Source organism: Myxine glutinosa, chromosome 7 (genome assembly GCF_964187855.1).
Source record: "Myxine glutinosa chromosome 7, kmMyxGlut1.1, whole genome shotgun sequence".
NCBI lineage: Eukaryota > Metazoa > Chordata > Myxini > Myxiniformes > Myxinidae > Myxine > Myxine glutinosa.
In genome coordinates this window covers 51,073,650-51,091,400 of record NC_136267.1, presented here as the reverse complement: position 1 = coordinate 51,091,400, position 17,751 = coordinate 51,073,650, and positions in this window count along the sequence as shown.

Sequence of the window (17,751 nt, the reverse complement as noted above, 5' to 3'; positions counted from 1 at the left end):
TTTGGGGTCTTTAAGGGTCTTCGGGTTATTTAGAGTCTTCGTGGTCTTTTTGGGGGGGCTTTAAGGGTTTTGGGCCTTTTGGGGTTTGTGGGTCTTTGCGGTATTTTGTGTCTTCATGGTCTTTTGGGTCTTTAACAGTCTTCATTGCCTTCGGGGTCTTCGGGGTATCTTGGGTGTTTGTGGCCCATTGGGTCTTCACGGTCTTTTGGGATTTTGGGTTTTCGGAGTCCTTGGGGTCTTCTGGATCCTTGGGGTATTTTGGGTCCTTGTGTTATTTTGGTCCTTGGGTTATTTGGGTCCTTGGGGTTATTTGGGTCTTCAGGGTTTTTTTGGTCTTTTAGGTCTTTTGGGTCTTTGGGGTCCATTGGGTCTTCAGGGTCTTTTCAGTATTTTGGGTATTTGGGGTCCTCTCGGTATTTTGGGTCTTTTCGGTCTTTTGGGTAACCAGGGTATTTTGGATCTTCAGAGTCCTTTATGGTCTTCTGAGTCCTTGGGGTCTTTTTGGTCCTCTGTCATTTTGGGTCTTTTAACCGGTGGACACATAGTAGTGTTCAAAGATTGCCCATTTAACCCCCCCCCCCCCCCCCCCGCACCCCCACCCACTCAAATCCCTCCTAAAGCACTACTCAAAGCCTTTAAAACCTACCCTTATGAAGGGGGGTACAGACACACACACACACACACACACACACACACACACACACACACACACACACACACACACACACACACACAAACACACACACACACACACACACACACACACATTGTGTTTTATATGGTATATATATATATACTCGTATATATATATATATATATATATATATATATATATATATATATGTGTGTATGTGTGTGTGTGTGTGTGTGTGTGTGTGTGTGTGTGTGTGTGTGTGTGTGTGTGTGTGTGTGTGTGTGTGTGTGTGTGTGTGTGTGCGTGTTGGGGCATTGGCCTGGTTGCATAAAACTCCTTTAACATTAAGGAACGTTTTTTAAGGTACACTGTACTTCCTTAGCTGGTACGCTGTAATTCCTTAGCTAAGGATTCCCTTAAATGCTGTTGCATAAACAACCCTTAAGGATGAGGATTCCCTTAAAGTTAAGGAAAGAGATGTCCGAAAGCAAGGGCATGTAATGAACACGTGATTTTAAATGGCGCTTGTTATATGTTGCATGGGGAACACGTGCTTGCGGACAAAGGAGGAATAAAATGATTATTGTGTAAAATTCATTAGATTCTAATTCACCATTTAATTACAGTGAACCCTCGTTAATCCGACCCGTTTAATCCGAAAATCTCGCTATCCGACCAAAACATCCAGGAACAGATTTCCACTATTCATTTTATCCTTCTAATCTGCCAAATCGTTTGTCTGACAATCTAGCTAATCCGACATTGGGTGGTGGGAGCAAAGTAGTCCGGATTAACGAGGGTTGATTGTACTTCCGCCACAGAAAGTGGCAGAGTTTATGGGCCCAGTTGCATATAGCATCCTTAAGGAAATTTTTAGGATTTCCTTAACTTTTCTCTTAAGGACGTCCTTAAGTTGAGGATGGTTGCATATACGAATAATCTATAAGTTTTTCCTTAAATCATTCCTTTAAGTTAAGGGAGCATCCCCCCGGCCTTAAACATGAACCTTTGAGTTTCCAAACGGCGCTTTTCATGGAAATTGGTCATGAAGAGGACGATTATCGCAGCACAATGTCAGAGACTGATAGAACAATATTTCCACAATTTTCATTCTTTCATGAAATCCAGAATATTGTTGCTGTTCTGTGAACCGGCCCTGAAGGTAATTGCAACCACCATACAGATCCGGAGATTAGTTATCTCATAAGTATTCATTCAGGTAGTCCTTCCCCTTTGTCTCGTGGGGTGTGGTGGGACACATTGCGTTGCGAGGGGTTAGCTAGGTTTTCCCCTTTATTTTCCCCATTTTCTTAAAAACCACATAAACCCAACTAAATTCACTAGAGCTATTTCCCGCCATAATAAGCGGTAATCATTTACACCTGCACTCTACATTGGGCACGACCACACCCGTTGGATTTCCCATAAAAGCAACTGGCAAAGACTCCGCAGATTTCCCGTGTGACATACAGTGCAAGTCACTATATAAATGTGTGGTTGAGGCGACAAGAGAGATACTAGGGAGGGGACGCGGAGCTACTACAAGGACTATCAGCTCGTGGAGATCCTCAGGGCAGGAGGAGAGAAGGAACAGAGCCAGGCAGAGTGGAGCTGAGCTATGGGGCGATGATGGCAGAACTGAGCTCTGAGCAAGACATAAATCCTGTCACCATGTAAAGTGCATCATGGAGACCAGGGGCCAAGCCGATTACCACTTCCGAAATAAATATCCCCACAACCCCAAAGTAACGTCGTCCCTCCACCCCGCCCCTAAGCGACTGGGAGACGGGACCCTCATTTGGTGAGGCCAGAAGACGTGCAAACCTCGATCTGCTTCTATCTTCCTTCCCTTCCGTGGATTGTCTGATGGTTACCCTGTATTGTGTATACCCACTAAGTGTGGCATAGGATTAAGTCTGCATCTCGTTCATTTTCTTTTATGCCCGTAAATATCACTGCATGCTTCATTACCCCCCCCTGTCCCCCCCAACAATAAAGTCCTTGAGTTCCCTTCCCTCCCCCCCCCCCTTCTTTTTGCACATGGAAAATTGATTTTGCCGATGGAAATTGATGATTTTGCAGTTGAAAATTGATTTCAGAAGTTTGACCTTGAGGTGCCCTGTTGAACTTAAAAACAGTTGGTTCCCCCAAATCAGTGATGCGCTGTGCGATTGCTGTTTAATCCCCAAGTTAATATGATAAGTGATGATTTTGCCAATATAAATTGATGATTTTGCAGTTGAAAATTGATGATTTCAGAAGTTTGACCTTGAGGTGACCTTTTGAACTTAAAAACAGTTGGTTTCCCAATTCAGTGAGGCATGATGAGATTGCTGTTTAATCATCAAGTTAATAGGATGCTAATTGATGATTTTGCAGTTGAAAATAGATTTCAGAAGTTTGATCTTGAGGTGACCTTTTTAACTTAAGAACACTTGGTTTCCCAATTCAGTGATGCATGCGATTGCCGTTTAAACATCAAGTTAATAGGATGATATAATTGATGATTTTGCCAATATAAATTGATGATTTTGCAGTTGAAAATTGATTTCAGAAGTTTGATCTTGAGGTGACCTTTTTAACTTAAAAACACTTGGTTTCCCAATTCAGTGATGCATGCGATTGCCGTTTAAACATCAAGTTAATAGGATGATAATTGATGATTTTGCCAATATAAATTGATGATTTTGCAGTTGAAAATTGATTTCAGAAGTTTGATCTTGAGGTGACCTTTTTAACTTAAAAACACTTGGTTTCCCAATTCAGTGATGCATGCGATTGCCGTTTAAACATCAAGTTGATAGGATGATAATTGATGATTTTGCCAATAGAAATTGATGATTTTGCAGTTGAAAATTGATTTCAGAAGTTTGATCTTGAGGTGACCTTTTAAACTTAAAAACACTTGGTTTCCCAATTCAGTGATGCGCTATGCGATTGCCGTTTAAACATCAAGTTAATAGGATGATAATTGATGATTTTGCCAATAGAAATTGATGATTTTGCAGTTGAAAATTGATTTCAGAAGTTTGATCTTGAGGTGACCTTTTATACTTAAAAACAGTTGGTTTCCCCAAATCAGTGATGCGCTATGCGATTGCTGTTTAATTCTCGAGTCAATCAATCGGATGTAAAATGATGATTTTGCAGTTGAAAATTGATTTCAGAAGTTTGACCTTGAGGTGACCTTTTTAACTTAAAAACACTTGGTTTCCCAATTCAGTGATGCATGCGATTGCCGTTTAAACATCAAGTTAATAGGATGATAATTGATGATTTTGCCAATAGAAATTGATGATTTTGCAGTTGAAAATTGATTTCAGAAGTTTGATCTTGAGGTGACCTTTTAAACTTAAAAACAGTTGGTTTCCCCAAATCAGTGATGCGCTATGCGATTGCTGTTTAATTCTCGAGTCAATTAATCGGATGTAAAATGCTGATTTTAGAAATTTGACCTCAAGATGACCTTTGACCTCAAAATCAATAGGCGTCTCAATTGAGACTACCTCAACAACTTGGTAAAGTGTCATATTGATCGGTTTAGAATTGCGACCTGTAGGCGAATGACAATCAGACAGACGGAATAACAAAGTTGCCCGACCAATATACTTGAAAAATCTTTGATTTTGCAACTAATAAATATTTACAATATAGAAATGTCATTTTCATACAAGACGCGTGTTTAGGATGAGACTGGAAAGACTGGCGCTGGAGCTCAAACCTGGAAACTGTTCACTTCGGGTCTCCCCACTGAAACAGGCAGATAGTGGGGAGTACATTTGTAAGATTCTCGGAAAGAGTGGGGTTACGTTGGAATGTTTGCAATACCATGTCCGCACAACTACAGCTATTTTTGAAGAGAATGATTATGTGAAATAATAATCAGTGACCAACCTATATATTTAGAACCCAACATATTGTGCTTACCGGAAGTAAGCTGTAACACGTGCCCTTTTGTGGTTTGTTTTCAACGTATCCAATCACGTGATTGTTATCGCGAAGGGTGCACTAACCGGAAGTTACGTAGTTCCGCGGGCGCCTAGACCCGGAAAGACTTTAACGTTACGTTTATAGGGAAGAGGGTTGTAGTGGTTACCTTATTCGCATGTCACGGTTAACTTATCCGCATGTGACGGTTACCTTATGTTTGGTCATAATCCACGTGCACGGCCCTGTGGGGCTTTTGGTTTGTTGGACGTGACGCACGTGCGGTTGTCGGAGCCACGCCCTCCGAAGAGGGTTTTGGCTTTATAAAAGCGGTACGACTTCCGTTCGCGTTAGAGTGTGCTGGAGATTTCTGTACCAATAAACAAGCTTCGAACCCTACGAAATGGCCTCGTCTTCTCGCCTTCCGCAACTCCTAAACTGGTGACCCCGGCTGCCCCCGAACGGATTCGGGGGCTGCAAACGAACACGGCAGTTTCGATCGCACTGCAGGAGTTTTGGAAATGACGAGCGGCCATGTGGTTCGCGCACCGCGCTCGGCTCCTCCTCTATGACCGGAGGAGCGAGCCCACTCCAGGACCCTCCGAAGGAACGCAGTTACGAGATGTGGGTGGCACTGCTGCTCATCTCTTGCGCGCGCACTGACGTTGGCGGCACGGCTGCTTCGTTACCTTCGCGCGCGCTGCTGCTCATATCTTGCGCGCGCACTGACATTGGCGGCACGGCTGCTTCGTTACCTTCGCGCGCACTGCTGCTCGTCACCTTCACACAACTACACTCTACAAGAAAGCTGCAACTCGCGCAATAACTTCTCCGACTCTGCATCCTCGGGAGGCCTGCGAGGCTACATCCTCAGCCTACCCTGAGGCCTTGACCAGCCCCTCGGTTGGCTCGACCTCTTTTCGCGTGCACCGAGGCTGAGCATTGCTCGAGCCTTCTCGGCACTGCCGAGCGCACCCGCAAACTGCAACCTCAGGAGGCCCACGAGGAACCTCGGCAGCCTCCCCCGAGGACTTGACCAGCCCCTCGGTCGGCTCAACCCCACGGCTGCGTTTTTTTGCGCGTACCGAGGCTGAGCACTGCTCGAGCCTTCTCGGCACTGCCGAGCGCGCCTGCGAACTACGTACACGCCCGTGGAGTGCATTCTGGGGGGGGGGGGGGTGCATGTAGCGGTTACCTTATTCGCATGTCGCGGTTAACTTATCCGCATGTCGCTGTTAACTTATTCGCATGTGACGGTTACCTTATGTTTGGTCATAATCCACGTGCACGGCCCTGTGGGGCTTTTGGTTTGTTGGACGTGATGCACGCGCGGTTGTCGGAGCCACGCCCTCCGAAGAGGGTTTTGGCTTTATAAAAGCGGTACGACTTCCGTTCGCGTTAGAGTGTGCTGGAGATTTCTGTACCAATAAACAAGCTTCGAACCCTATGAAATGGCCTCGTCTTCTCGCCTTCCGCAACTCCTAAAGGGTAATAGTTTAAGGCCTTAACCGCTATGGCTGTTCCCGTTGCTGTTGGAAATTCTGCCATGATTTAATTGTGTGTCTAGGTGTCTTTCGTATTGCCCAAGACAATATGGGCGTTGTCCGATTTAGAGACTGGCTAGGTTAAAGTGTCTCATCTATTTGTTCTCTTATGTCAAATTGGGCGGAGTGGAGAAGAGGATGATACAGGATGTATCCCCCTAAAAACAGGAGGATTCTCCCCCCCCCCCCTCCCCCTCTACACGCAGCTGTCTGTTGGTGCATGGATAGTCGTCATCAGTTTATCCCTGTTGGTACAGACATGGCCATTGTTCCGTTGCCATTGGTTAGCCTGTGGAAAATGACTCTTGGTTCATGAAGCCATCATGAGAAATTCTGGACACCCCAAGGGAGGAACTTACCATGGAAGGGTTGCTCATAAAACTTCGGCTCCCACAGCAAGCACTCCATTGCCAGCCAGGCACTCTGCTCTGCTTCCACCCCCTGCTTTTCCTTGTTACCTGCGCCCTGACGATGATGACTCTCTGGTCTGCTGTCTGTCTCCCTCTCCTGTGCTGCATGTTCAGATTCTACAGCAGCCTGGTGATACTCCACCATCCCCCATGTCTCCCCCACACCCTCTTTCGCCCGGTTTTTGTGTGCATGAGTGATTCCTTGTGTTGGAAATTTGGGGCCTACAGGTGGTTAGTTTTTGTGTTGTTTCTGTCTATCGAGATTCTTGTTGCCGCCTTGTGTAATAAATCGTTTTTCTCTCAAGGAACAGTGCCTCATGTTGCCGCCATTTTGTTTCACCGATAATCATGTTCATTTGGGATCCATGTCGGGCTAAAATTATGATAATCCTGTTATATAACTGGCAAGGTAACATATTCCTCTGGATCACAGGCCGAAGATATTAAATGCTCGGCGGAGTTGGGTTGGTCCATGAAAACAGTGACATTGTAGCGGTTACCGCTGGATGTACATAATCGCCTTGCACCGGCCAGAACACGGCCAGACGCGCCTCTCCCGGGCATGCCTGGACTCACTGTTCCCGGGCACGCCCCAACCTCCCGGGCACGCCCGGTCTCGTCTTTCCCGGGCATGCCCGCTCTCGCCTTTCCAGGGCTCGCCCAGAGCGTCCGGGCATGCCCGCTATCGCCTTTCCAGGGCTCGCCCAGAGCGTCCGGGCATGCCTGCTATCGCCTTTCCAGGGCACGCCCAGAGCGTCCGGGCATGCCCGCTATCGCCTTTCCAGGGCTCGCCCAGAGCGTCCGGGCATGCCCGCTATCGTCTTTCCAGTGCTCGCCCAGAGCGTCCGGGCATGCCCGCTATCGTCTTTCCAGTGCTCGCCCAGAGCGTCCGGGCATGCCCGCTATCGCCTTTCCAGTGCTCGCCCAGAGCGCCCGGGCACGCCCAGCCTCGACTTGCCAGGCCGCAGCCAAAAACGCCCGGGCAGGTCCAGACTCCCCTTTCCAAGGCTCGCCCTTGTTACCCGGGCATGCCCGGTATAGCTTTTGCCGGGCAAACTTCCCGACATAAATGTGTATATATATTGTTGCCCGAAAAACGGGCTTGTCAGAATACCTGGGCTGTTTTGTTTCAATAAAGCAACTCGGACGAATTCCGTCTTTGGTCGCGTCAATTCTTTCGACTCGCGTTGGAGCGCAGTTCCTTCAACATGGCCATTTTGAGGCCTGAGCTTCAACATGGACAATAGCCACGTTGTGATTGGTCGCATTCTATCAGAAGGTATTGCCATCCATGCGACAATAAAACTGGGGCCGTTAAAGAAGATAGTTTTGTTCAGTCTTCAACTTGGAGTGAGCAAACTACATCAGACTTCGCTGTGGATGGTCCAATTAAATAAGTTTCCCATTCATTAGCTTGTCCTATACACAAAATATATAAAACGGAGGATCATTGATTGGTCTTACATGACATCAGTGGTGTTTTAATTGACATAGGTAGACAAACTAAAGTATATTTCAGAACAAGCGTTACGCCTAGGTCCCCCGTCAGTGAAGTGATGCGAGTTGACAAAGTGGAAGACACAAGGCGGCCATCTTGGATTTTGACGTGGCGACCCAATTTTCAATAGCGTTCTTCCTTATCCGTAGATACACCCACACACCAGATTAGAAGTTAGTAGTTCGTTTATTTTTCAAGATATTCCGCTCACAAGGTTCAGACATATATATGGTGGCGGCCATCTTGGATTTTGACGTGGCGACCCAATTTTCAATAGCGTTCTTCCTAATGCCTAGATGCACCCACACGCCAGATTAGAAGTTGGTACTTCGCTTATTTTTCAAGATATTCCGCTCACAAGGTTCAGACATACATGGCGTCAGACATACATGGTGGCGGCCATCTTGGATTTTGACGTTGGTTGCACCCACACACCAAATTAGAATTCGGTCCTTCGCTTACGCACGCACGCATGTACGCACGGACGCACACACGGACGGAGGGGAAAAACCATAGTCCTGTAGCGGCTACCGCTGGGTTTTCACAATCGCCTTGCACCTATCAAGGACGCGGAGCGATCACCATGCCGGGCTCGTCCAGGACGCCCGGGCAGGCCCGCGCTCAACTTGCCAGGCCTCGGTCGGGACGCCCGGGCATGCCCGGGCAGGCTCGCCCTCAACTTGCCAGGCCGCAGCCAGGACGCTGGGCCACGCCCCCTCTCGCCTTTCTTGGGCAAACGCTCCGGGATAATATGTACTATATATATTGCTGCCCGATAAACGGGCTTTTCAGAGTGCCTGAGTGTTTGGTTTGATTAAAGCAACTCGGATGAATTCCAGCTTTTTGTCGCGTCCATTCTTCCGATCGACGTGGGAGCCCCAGCTCCTTCAGTCCCCCTTTCGCTCCGTGGTGCGACGGGGGACAATAAATTGTGTTACCTTGTTAGAAACTCATTGCATAACTCATTTTATTCATTCAAAACACCAAACTGAGACATGCTATGAGCCTGTCCACTGCACAACAGGAGACGGAGTTTTGTAATCACTTCTGTCTGTCTGTCTGTGTGTGCCTGCCTGTCCAGGCCATACCTTTTTTTTTTTTTTACTATTTGAGCTATTGTCATCAAATTTTCACCAACGCTTTATTATGATGATACGGAGAACGCAAAATAATAATTTGGTCAAAAGGTTAAAGGTCAACGTCATTTAAAATTGTCAATTTTCATCTGATTGACCTGAAATTTTAAGAATTTGTATATTGGGTCACTGAATTGGTTCACCAATCAAAACCTAGAACCTGATTGTTTTTTTAGGTGAAAGGTAAAGGTTGCGTAAAATTGTCAATTCATCCGATTAACACAAAATTTAAAGAATTTGCATATTGGGTCACTGAATTGGTTCACCAATCAAAAGGTAGGAGTTTTTTTTTTTTTTTAGATAAAAAGGTTAAGGCTGCATCAAATCATCAATTTTAATTTTGTATTTTTTTAAACTCTGTTTTCGTTTTTTTTCAGCATGCGGGCGAAGAAGAATAAGAAGAATAAGAAGAATAATAATAATAAGAAGAAGAAGACATCTGAATACAAACGGATGCAGACGGGCTTTGCATTTTCAGATGCGTTGGCCAACATCATCACATTTGACCGATGGCTCCAAATCCCACACAATGTATTGGGTATTTCTTATTAGAATATGGTGTCAGATTTATCTCTGACACATTTCAAACTGTTCTATTCTTAAAAGAATAAAGAAACCAGTGTGGGAGCTGTGCTCGCACTATAAAGACAGACAAAATGGACGACACAGGAACGAAGTTTCACCGAGCTATTTATTTAGCTCAAAACCAAAGAACTCAAAAGCACACTGAATCTGCCCCTCGAACGGGCAGCAATTTATATCGCAAACTGAACACACAAAAGCCACGCCTCTCAGGCGGGGGGTGGTATGCAAAATCGGTAAGTCACGTAGTCACGTAGAGTCTCGATAAGTCCGAGAAGGGCAAGTCTGGACAGGCCCGGGCGAGTCCGGACACGTCACCGCTCGCCGGTTGCGTCATCGGCCGGTGCACGGTAATTGCGTCATGCTTCCGGTAACCGCTACATGCGCCCCCCCAGAATTAACCTGCACCGGGAGAGTCAGTTTGAGGGGGGTCCTGATGACCCGGCCGAAATGACCCCTGGCGATTCGTGTGGGGGTGGTAGGTGGCGTGGTGGTGGATGGTCGTGCGGGGGGCTTGGTTGATGGGTGACGGCCCCGTCATGGAGGAAGGGCCAACCGTGGAGGTTGGTCGAGGTCCAAATGGGCCGGCTTGAGGCGGTCCACGGAGATGCGGTCCGGCTTGCCGCCGATGTCGACGATGAATTGTTGTTGTCCTCTGCAGGACCCGGAAAGGTCCATCGTACGGCGGCCGGAGCGGTCCCCGGTGTGCGTCGTGTCGGATAAAAACGTACTCCGCAGTGCGAAGTGCTGGGGGGGACGTGGGGTTGGGGGCAGCCGTGGTGGGACGTGGGCACGGGGGCAAATCTCCTGGCGGCCTCCTGGAGGTCCGAGCGTTGGCGAGCCGACCAGGGGCCTGTGGGTGGCATCAGGGATGAATTCGCCCGGCACGCGCAGTGGCTGGCCATAGACCAGCTCGGCGGTGGAAGCCTGGAGGTCCTCTTTAGGGGCCGTTCGGAGGCCCAATAGGACCCACGGGAGCCTGTCGGCCCAACCGTCGTCCTGGAGGCTGGCTCTGAGAGCGGCCTTCATCGAGCGGTGGAACCGCTCGCACAAGCCGTTGGCTTGGGGGTGGTAGGCCGTGGTGCAGTGAGGTTGACCCCCAAGGCCTGGTTGACCGCGCCCCAAAGCTCGGAGGTGAATTGCGGGCCTCTGTCGGAGGAGATGTCCGAGGGTGCGCCGAAACGGGCAATCCAAGTGCCAATGAAGGCCTGCACCACGTCGGCGGATGTTGTTGATGCCAGCGGGACGGCCTACGGCCACCTGGTGGTCCTGTCCACCATCGTGAGGAGGTGGGTGAAACCCCGCGAGGAGGGAAGGGGACCCACCAGGTCCACATTGACGTGGTCGAAGCGCCGCGCGGGCACGTCGAATGGTGCCAACGGGGCCTGGGTGTGCCGGTGGACCTTCATGTGTTGGCAGGCGACACAGGCATTGGCCCAGTCGCGGACGGCCTTGCGGAGCCCGTGCCAGACGAACTTTGCTGCCACGAGCTTCTGTGATGCCTTCCGGCCCGGGTGGGAAAGGCCGTGAAGGGCGTCAAAAATGCGCCGCTGCCATCCGGTGGGCACGATGGGGCGAGGTTGGCCCAGGGAAACGTCGCACAGGAGAACTGTGCCTGTGTCCTTGAAGGGGACGTCGGCCAACCGCAGGCCTGTGTCTGCTGTCCGGAGGGCTTGCACCGTGGGATCGGTGGTCTGGTCGGCCGCCATGCGGGCGAAGTCCACACCCAGGTGGACGGCGTTTGCGCCGGACCGGGAGAGGCAATCGGCCACAGCGTTGTCCTTGCCCGCAATGTGCCGGATGTCCGTCGTAAATTCGGACACGGCAAAGAGGTGGCGCTGCTGGCGGGCCATCCACGGCTCCGTAACCTTGGCCATGGCGAAGACCAGGGGTTTGTGGTCCACAAACACCGTGAACGGGCGGCCCTCCAAAAGATGGCGGAAGTGGCGAACGCCCAGGTAAAGACCGAGGAGCTCGCAGTCGAAAGCGCTATACTTGCCCTCGTTGGGGTGAAGGTGCCAGCTGAAGAAGGCCAGCGGTTGCCAAGCCCCGTTCACCCACTGTTCATGCATGGCGCCCACCGCGTAGTCGGAGGCGTCCGTGGTGAGGGCGATGGGTGCGCCGAGCGCCGGGTGTGCCAGTATGGTCGCGTTGGCGAGGGCCAGCTTAGCGCCCATGAATGCCGCGTCCATCTCTGTGGTCCAGGCGATGTCGTGCTTGGCCGGCTTGCCCCGGAGGGCTTCGTACAGGGGGCGCATGAGTTGGGCGGCGCGAGGCACGAACCAGCTCTCCTAAAAATTTACCATCCCCAAAAATTCCTGTCGGGCCTTGATGGAGCGGGGGCGTAGGAAACTTGTGACTGCCTCCACCTTGGTAGGCAGCGGGACGGCCCCGCGCTTCGTGATGCGGTGCCCCAGGAAGTCGACGGCCATTACGCCAAACTGGCATTTCGCCGGGTTGATGATGAGGCCGTGCTGGCCGAGGCGCTCGAAAAGCGTGCGCAGGTGGACGAGGTGCTCCGCCCGGGAAGTGCTGGCGATGAGAATGTCATCCAGGTAGACGAACAGAAAGGTGAGATTGCGCAGCACACTGTCCATCAGCTGCTGGAAGGCCTGGGCCGCGTTCTTAAGGCCGAACGGCATTCGGAGGAAATCGAAGAGGCCAAAAGGTGTAATTACAGCTGTCTTCGGAACGTCGGCCGGCCGGACAGGTACCTGGTGGTAGCCCCGAATAAGGTCGACCTTGGAGAAGATCACCCGCCCCGCCAAACGGGTGGAAAAGTCCTGTATGTGTGGTATCGGGTGCCGGTCGGGGGTGGTGGCGTCGTTGAGGCGGCGGTAATCGCTGCATGGTCGCCATCCGCCACCCGGTTTGGGCACGATGTGCAGGGTCGAGGCCCACGCGCTATTCGAGCGCCACACAATGCCCAATCGCCCCAGCGCGTCGAATTCCCCCTTCGCCATGGCGAGTTTGGCCGGTCGAGGCGGCGAGCCCTGGCGTAGACCGGTGGACCTGTGGTCGGGATGTGGTGTTCGATGCCATGCTTGACGGCGACGGCCGAAAACGTCGGCTGCGTGAGGGCGGGAAACTCGGCGAGCAGGCGGGTGAAATCGTCCGCGGCCGGGAGCGCGCAGGCTAGCTTGGTCGGAGCAGAGCCACTCAATGAGCAAGCGAGCGAGCTGAAGGTCTCCGCGTTGATGAGCCGACGCCGTTTGACGTCAACCAAAAGCCCATGCGCACAAAGAAAATCTGCACCCAGCAAGGCCATGGGCACGTTCGCCGTGATGAAGTCCCACCTGAAGCGCTGGCCCCCGAAGCAGAATGCGACGCTGCGCGAACCGAAGGTGCAGATGGAGGAGCCGTTTGCGGCGACCAAGGCGGGGCCGCATAGCGCGGCCTGTTTGTCCTCCACCGAGGCGGGTATCACGCTCAGCTGAGCGCCGGTGTCACACAAAAAACGCCGCCCGGAATCTGTGTCCGTGATAAACAGTAGGCTGCCTGAATGGCCGACGCTCATGATAGGCAGTGAGCGCCGGCCTGGTCGTTTCCCAACCCGCCGAAAGTGCATGGTGGGCGGCACGTTCTGGCCTTCTGCCCGAACCTGGCGTGGTAATAGCACATGGTCCGCTCTGGTGGAGGCTTCGGCGGTCGCGTTGGGTTCGGTCGACGGGGTGTCGCGGCAGCCGCAGCCGTCAGTGGCGCGGACTCGGCCGGTGGAGGCGCCGGTCGTGGCGCGGGCATTGCCTCGGTCGGCCCAGGGTTCCAGGCGGCCGCTCCGACGTGTCGCCTTGCCGAGAAAAATTTATCGGCCTCCTTGGCCAGGGCACGAGGGTCCGTGATGGGCGAATTAGCCAAAGCTAACCATACCTGCCCGGGTAGCCGCTGGAGGAATAGCTCGCGGAAGAGGACGTCCGGGCTGTGGTCACCGAGAAGAGCAAGCATGTGGTCCATGCTTTCGGATGGATGGGCCTCACCCAGCTCCGGGAGGTGTAGTAGTTGTTGTGCGTGTTCGGTCTCCGTGAGGCCAAACGCACCGAGGAGTAGGCCTTTGAGCGCGCCGTATTTGTCGGCGTTCGGCGGGTGCTGGAGGAAGCTCAGAACCCGGGCAGCGGAGGAGGCGGTGAGCGCAGAGACCACATGGTGGTAGCGCGTCGTGTCCTCCGTGATGTTCCACAGGGCGAATTGAGAATCGGCTTGAGCAAACCAAACGGCCGCGTGAGATTCCCAAAAGCCCGGGAGCTTCAAAGCTACAGATGACTCCATCGCCGTGTTCATAGAAAGGGGTCACCAATTGTGGGAGCTGTGCTCGCACTATAAAGCCAGACAAAATGGACGACACAGGAACGAAGTTTCACAGAGCTATTTATTTAGCTCAAAACCAAAGAACTCAAAAGCACACTGAATCTGCCCCTCGAACGGGCGGCAATTTATATCGCAAACTGAACACACAAAAGCCACGCCTCTCAGGCGGGGCGTGGTATGCAAAATCGGTAAGTCACGTGTTCGCCCGAGAAGGGCAAGTCTGGACACGCCCGGGCGAGTCCGGACACGTGACGCTCACCGGTTGCGTCATCGGCCGGTGCACGGTAATTGTGTCATGCTTCCGGTAACCGCTACACCAGGATCTTTCCTGGGAAAACCACATTTCCAAGCTGGCCTCCAAAGCCAGTCGGTGACTGGGCATCGTCCGTCGTGCGAAGTCCTTCCTTGGCACAACTGAGCTCCTCACCACACACAAGACTTTCATCCGCAGCTCAATGGAATACTGTCCCCCCCCCCCCCCCCCCCTCTGGGCCGGTGCTCCTGCCTCACACCGAGCTCGGCTTCACGCTGTTGAAACCAAAGCTTTCAGAATCATTGGAATCTCCCGCGATGAAGCTAACTCCGAGGGCCTTTCACTTACTCACGGCAGGCAGGTTGGTGGTCTTTCTGTCTTCTACCGACTCCTCTCCGGCCTTGCTCCCCCAGTTCTCGATGTGCTCTGTCCCCCAAATATTCCTACAGGTCGCACAAGATCTGCCAGCAACCCTCTTATGGTTAAACTGCCGAAATCTAGGCTCTCTGCTCACCTTCACTCTTTCATTCTTGTTTTCTCCCGCCTCTGGAACAAACTCCCACACTCCCTTCAATCCCAATCCTCCCTCCAGGTCTTTAAAACAGCTGTTCACCATCATCTCTTATCTTCCCCCATCCAAAACCTTGATCTTTTCTACCCCCGCTAATTCACCCCAGATCCACTTTTTTGAAATTCCAACTTCTTTCCTGGAAGTCCTTGCTGTGTCCATATGTTTTATACCTCTCCCACCCCCGCCCCCCTTTCCATGCCCCCTTCCCAAAGCCCTCTCCCTCCCACAGATCTTCTTTTTTTTTTCTTCTTTTTTTTGTATACTGAATCGGGGCTTGTGAATGAGCTAACATTTATTTCAGAAACAAATCAACCAGACAAACAAAATATATAAAAAGAGGGAGCGGAAGACAAGATGGGGAGAGAAGGGGAAGCACACAAACACAACATTTGAGAGCAGGGAGATGTGTGGGAGGGAGAGGGCTTAGGGGGAGGAGGCGTGGGAAGGGAGGTGGGGGTGGGGCGGGGAGGGTGGGAGAAGTATAAAACACAAGGACACCAAGGACTTCCAGGACAAAAGTCGGTATTTCAAAAAAGTGGATTTGGGGTGAAATTAGCGGGGGTAGAAAACATTAAGGTTTTGGATGGGGGAAGATAAGAGATGGTGGTGAACAGCTGTTTTAAAGACCTGGAGGGTGGAGTGGGATTGAAGAGAGTGAGGGAGTTTGTTCAGAGGTGGGAGAAAAGAGGAATGAAGGAGTGAAGGTGAGCAGAGAGTCTTGATTTTGGCAGTTTAACCATAAGAGGGTTGCAGGCAGATCTTGTGCGACCTGTAGGAATATTTGGGGGACAGAGCCCAGAGAGAGCTGGGGGGGCAAGGCCAGAGAGGAGTCGGTAGAAGACAGAAAGACCACCAACCTGCCTGCGGTGAGTGAGTGAAAGGCCCTTGGAGTTAGCTTCATCGCGGGAGATTCCAATGATTCTGAACGCTTTGGTTTCAACAGCGTGAAGACGAGCTAGGTGTGAGGCAGGAGCACCAGCCCAGAGGGGAGAGCAGTATTCCATTGAGCTGCGGAAGAAAGCCTTGTATGTGGTGAGGAGCTCAGGTGTGCCAAGGAAGGACTTCGCACGACGGAGGATGCCCAGTCGGCGACTGGCTTTGGAGGCCAGATTTGAAATGTGGTTTTCCCAGGAAAGATCATGGCAGATGGTGAGACCCAAAAGCTTGAGTGACAGAACTTCTTGGAGAGGATTATTCAGAAAGTGGATGGGAGGGTTGTCCAGTCGGTCGTTTCGGAGAGACATCGTAAGAGTGTGAGATTTGTCAGGATTGAAAGACATGTTCCACTTGTTTGCCCAGTCTGTGATTTTGTCCAGGTCTGCAGAGAGTGAGGAGGCTGCAGACTCCCGATCTGAGGGATGAGGAATGGAGCGACAGAGAGTAGAGTCATCAGCAAAGAGATAGAGAGGATTTTCAAGAGAGTCAGAGAGATCATTGATGAAGACCAGAAAAAGCACAGGGCCCAGAACACTGCCTTGGGGAACTCCAGCCTGAACAGGAAGAGGAGATGAGAGAAACCCATTCAGGTCATACGTTGACTACGACTAGAGAGGAAGTCCGCCAGCCATGCGTGGAGATTTCCATGGATACCAAAGGAGGAGCATTTGGTGAGCAGAGCGAGGTGCCAGACCGTATCGAAGGCACGTGATATGTCAAGGGAGACAGCTCTAATTTCCTGTTTGGCATTGAGGACCTCCATCCATTGTTGAGAAAGCAGAAGCAGCATGTCCAGAGTAGAGTGACCAGGTCTGAAACCAAATTGATGATCAGAGATCAAGCCATTGGAGAAGAGGAAAGATTTCATATCTGAAGCAACTAGAACGGGCACTCGGTAGAGCGCATACCTTCGCCGGAGCTACTGTTCTGTACTTGGCATGGGAGTGTAGGGAACAGAACAACAAAAATACGATTTTGACCTTTTCGTGACCTTGACCTTGACCTTTGACCCGATTGCTCCCAAAATCTAATCAAATGTGTCCCGTATAATAACCAATCATCCCACCAAATTTCATGCAATTCGGTTGAATACTTTTTGAGTTATGCGAATAACATACACACACACACACAGACATACAAATAAATACACAGCGATCAAAACATAACCTGCCGCTTTTGCGAAGGTAATGATGGAATCCATGACTTTGCTGATAATTGGGAGAAGGCTGATTGGTCTGTAGTTGCTAGGATGTTTTTGCACCTTTTTTGTGCAAAGCGGTGATGTTGGCTGATTTCCAAGCAGATGGCAGATGACCTTGAGCAAAAGAGAGGGTGAAGAGAACAGAGAGAGGGAGTGAAAGAGTGGAAGAACAGGATTTTAGGACCCGTGGGCTGATGCCGTCAGGTCCAGTTGCAGAAACTTCTCCACCTTGTCAGGAGAGAAAGACACAGAATCCAGGAGCAGCTGGGTATGACTGGATACGGTGGGTACAGAGAGGGATGGGTTTGGGACACAAGATTTAGAGGCAAACACAGAGTTGAGGCATTCAGCTTTTGCACGTGCGGAGTCAGCCATGTAGCCATTTGAGGTGAGGGAGGGGATCGAGGGGGAACAAACACCAGAAACAGATTTGACCAGATGCCACCAGGATTTGGAAGAGGGAGACAGATAATAGAATTCCATCTTGAGAACGGAGAGATATTGTTTCCTGGCTCTCCTGAGGGTGGACACACACTTGTTTCGGGCTTTGTGAAAGGAAATGAGATTTCCTTCCGTTGGATTTGCTTTCCAGGAGACGAAAGCAAGTTGTTTCTGGGCAACAGCCTCACCACAAGATTCCGTGTACCATGGACGGGAGGAAGGGTATGACAACTGAAGACGATATGGGATAGATCTGTGCATGAGAGAGAGCAATTTACTTTGGAAGAATTCCCAGGATGAGTTGATGTCAGAGGCG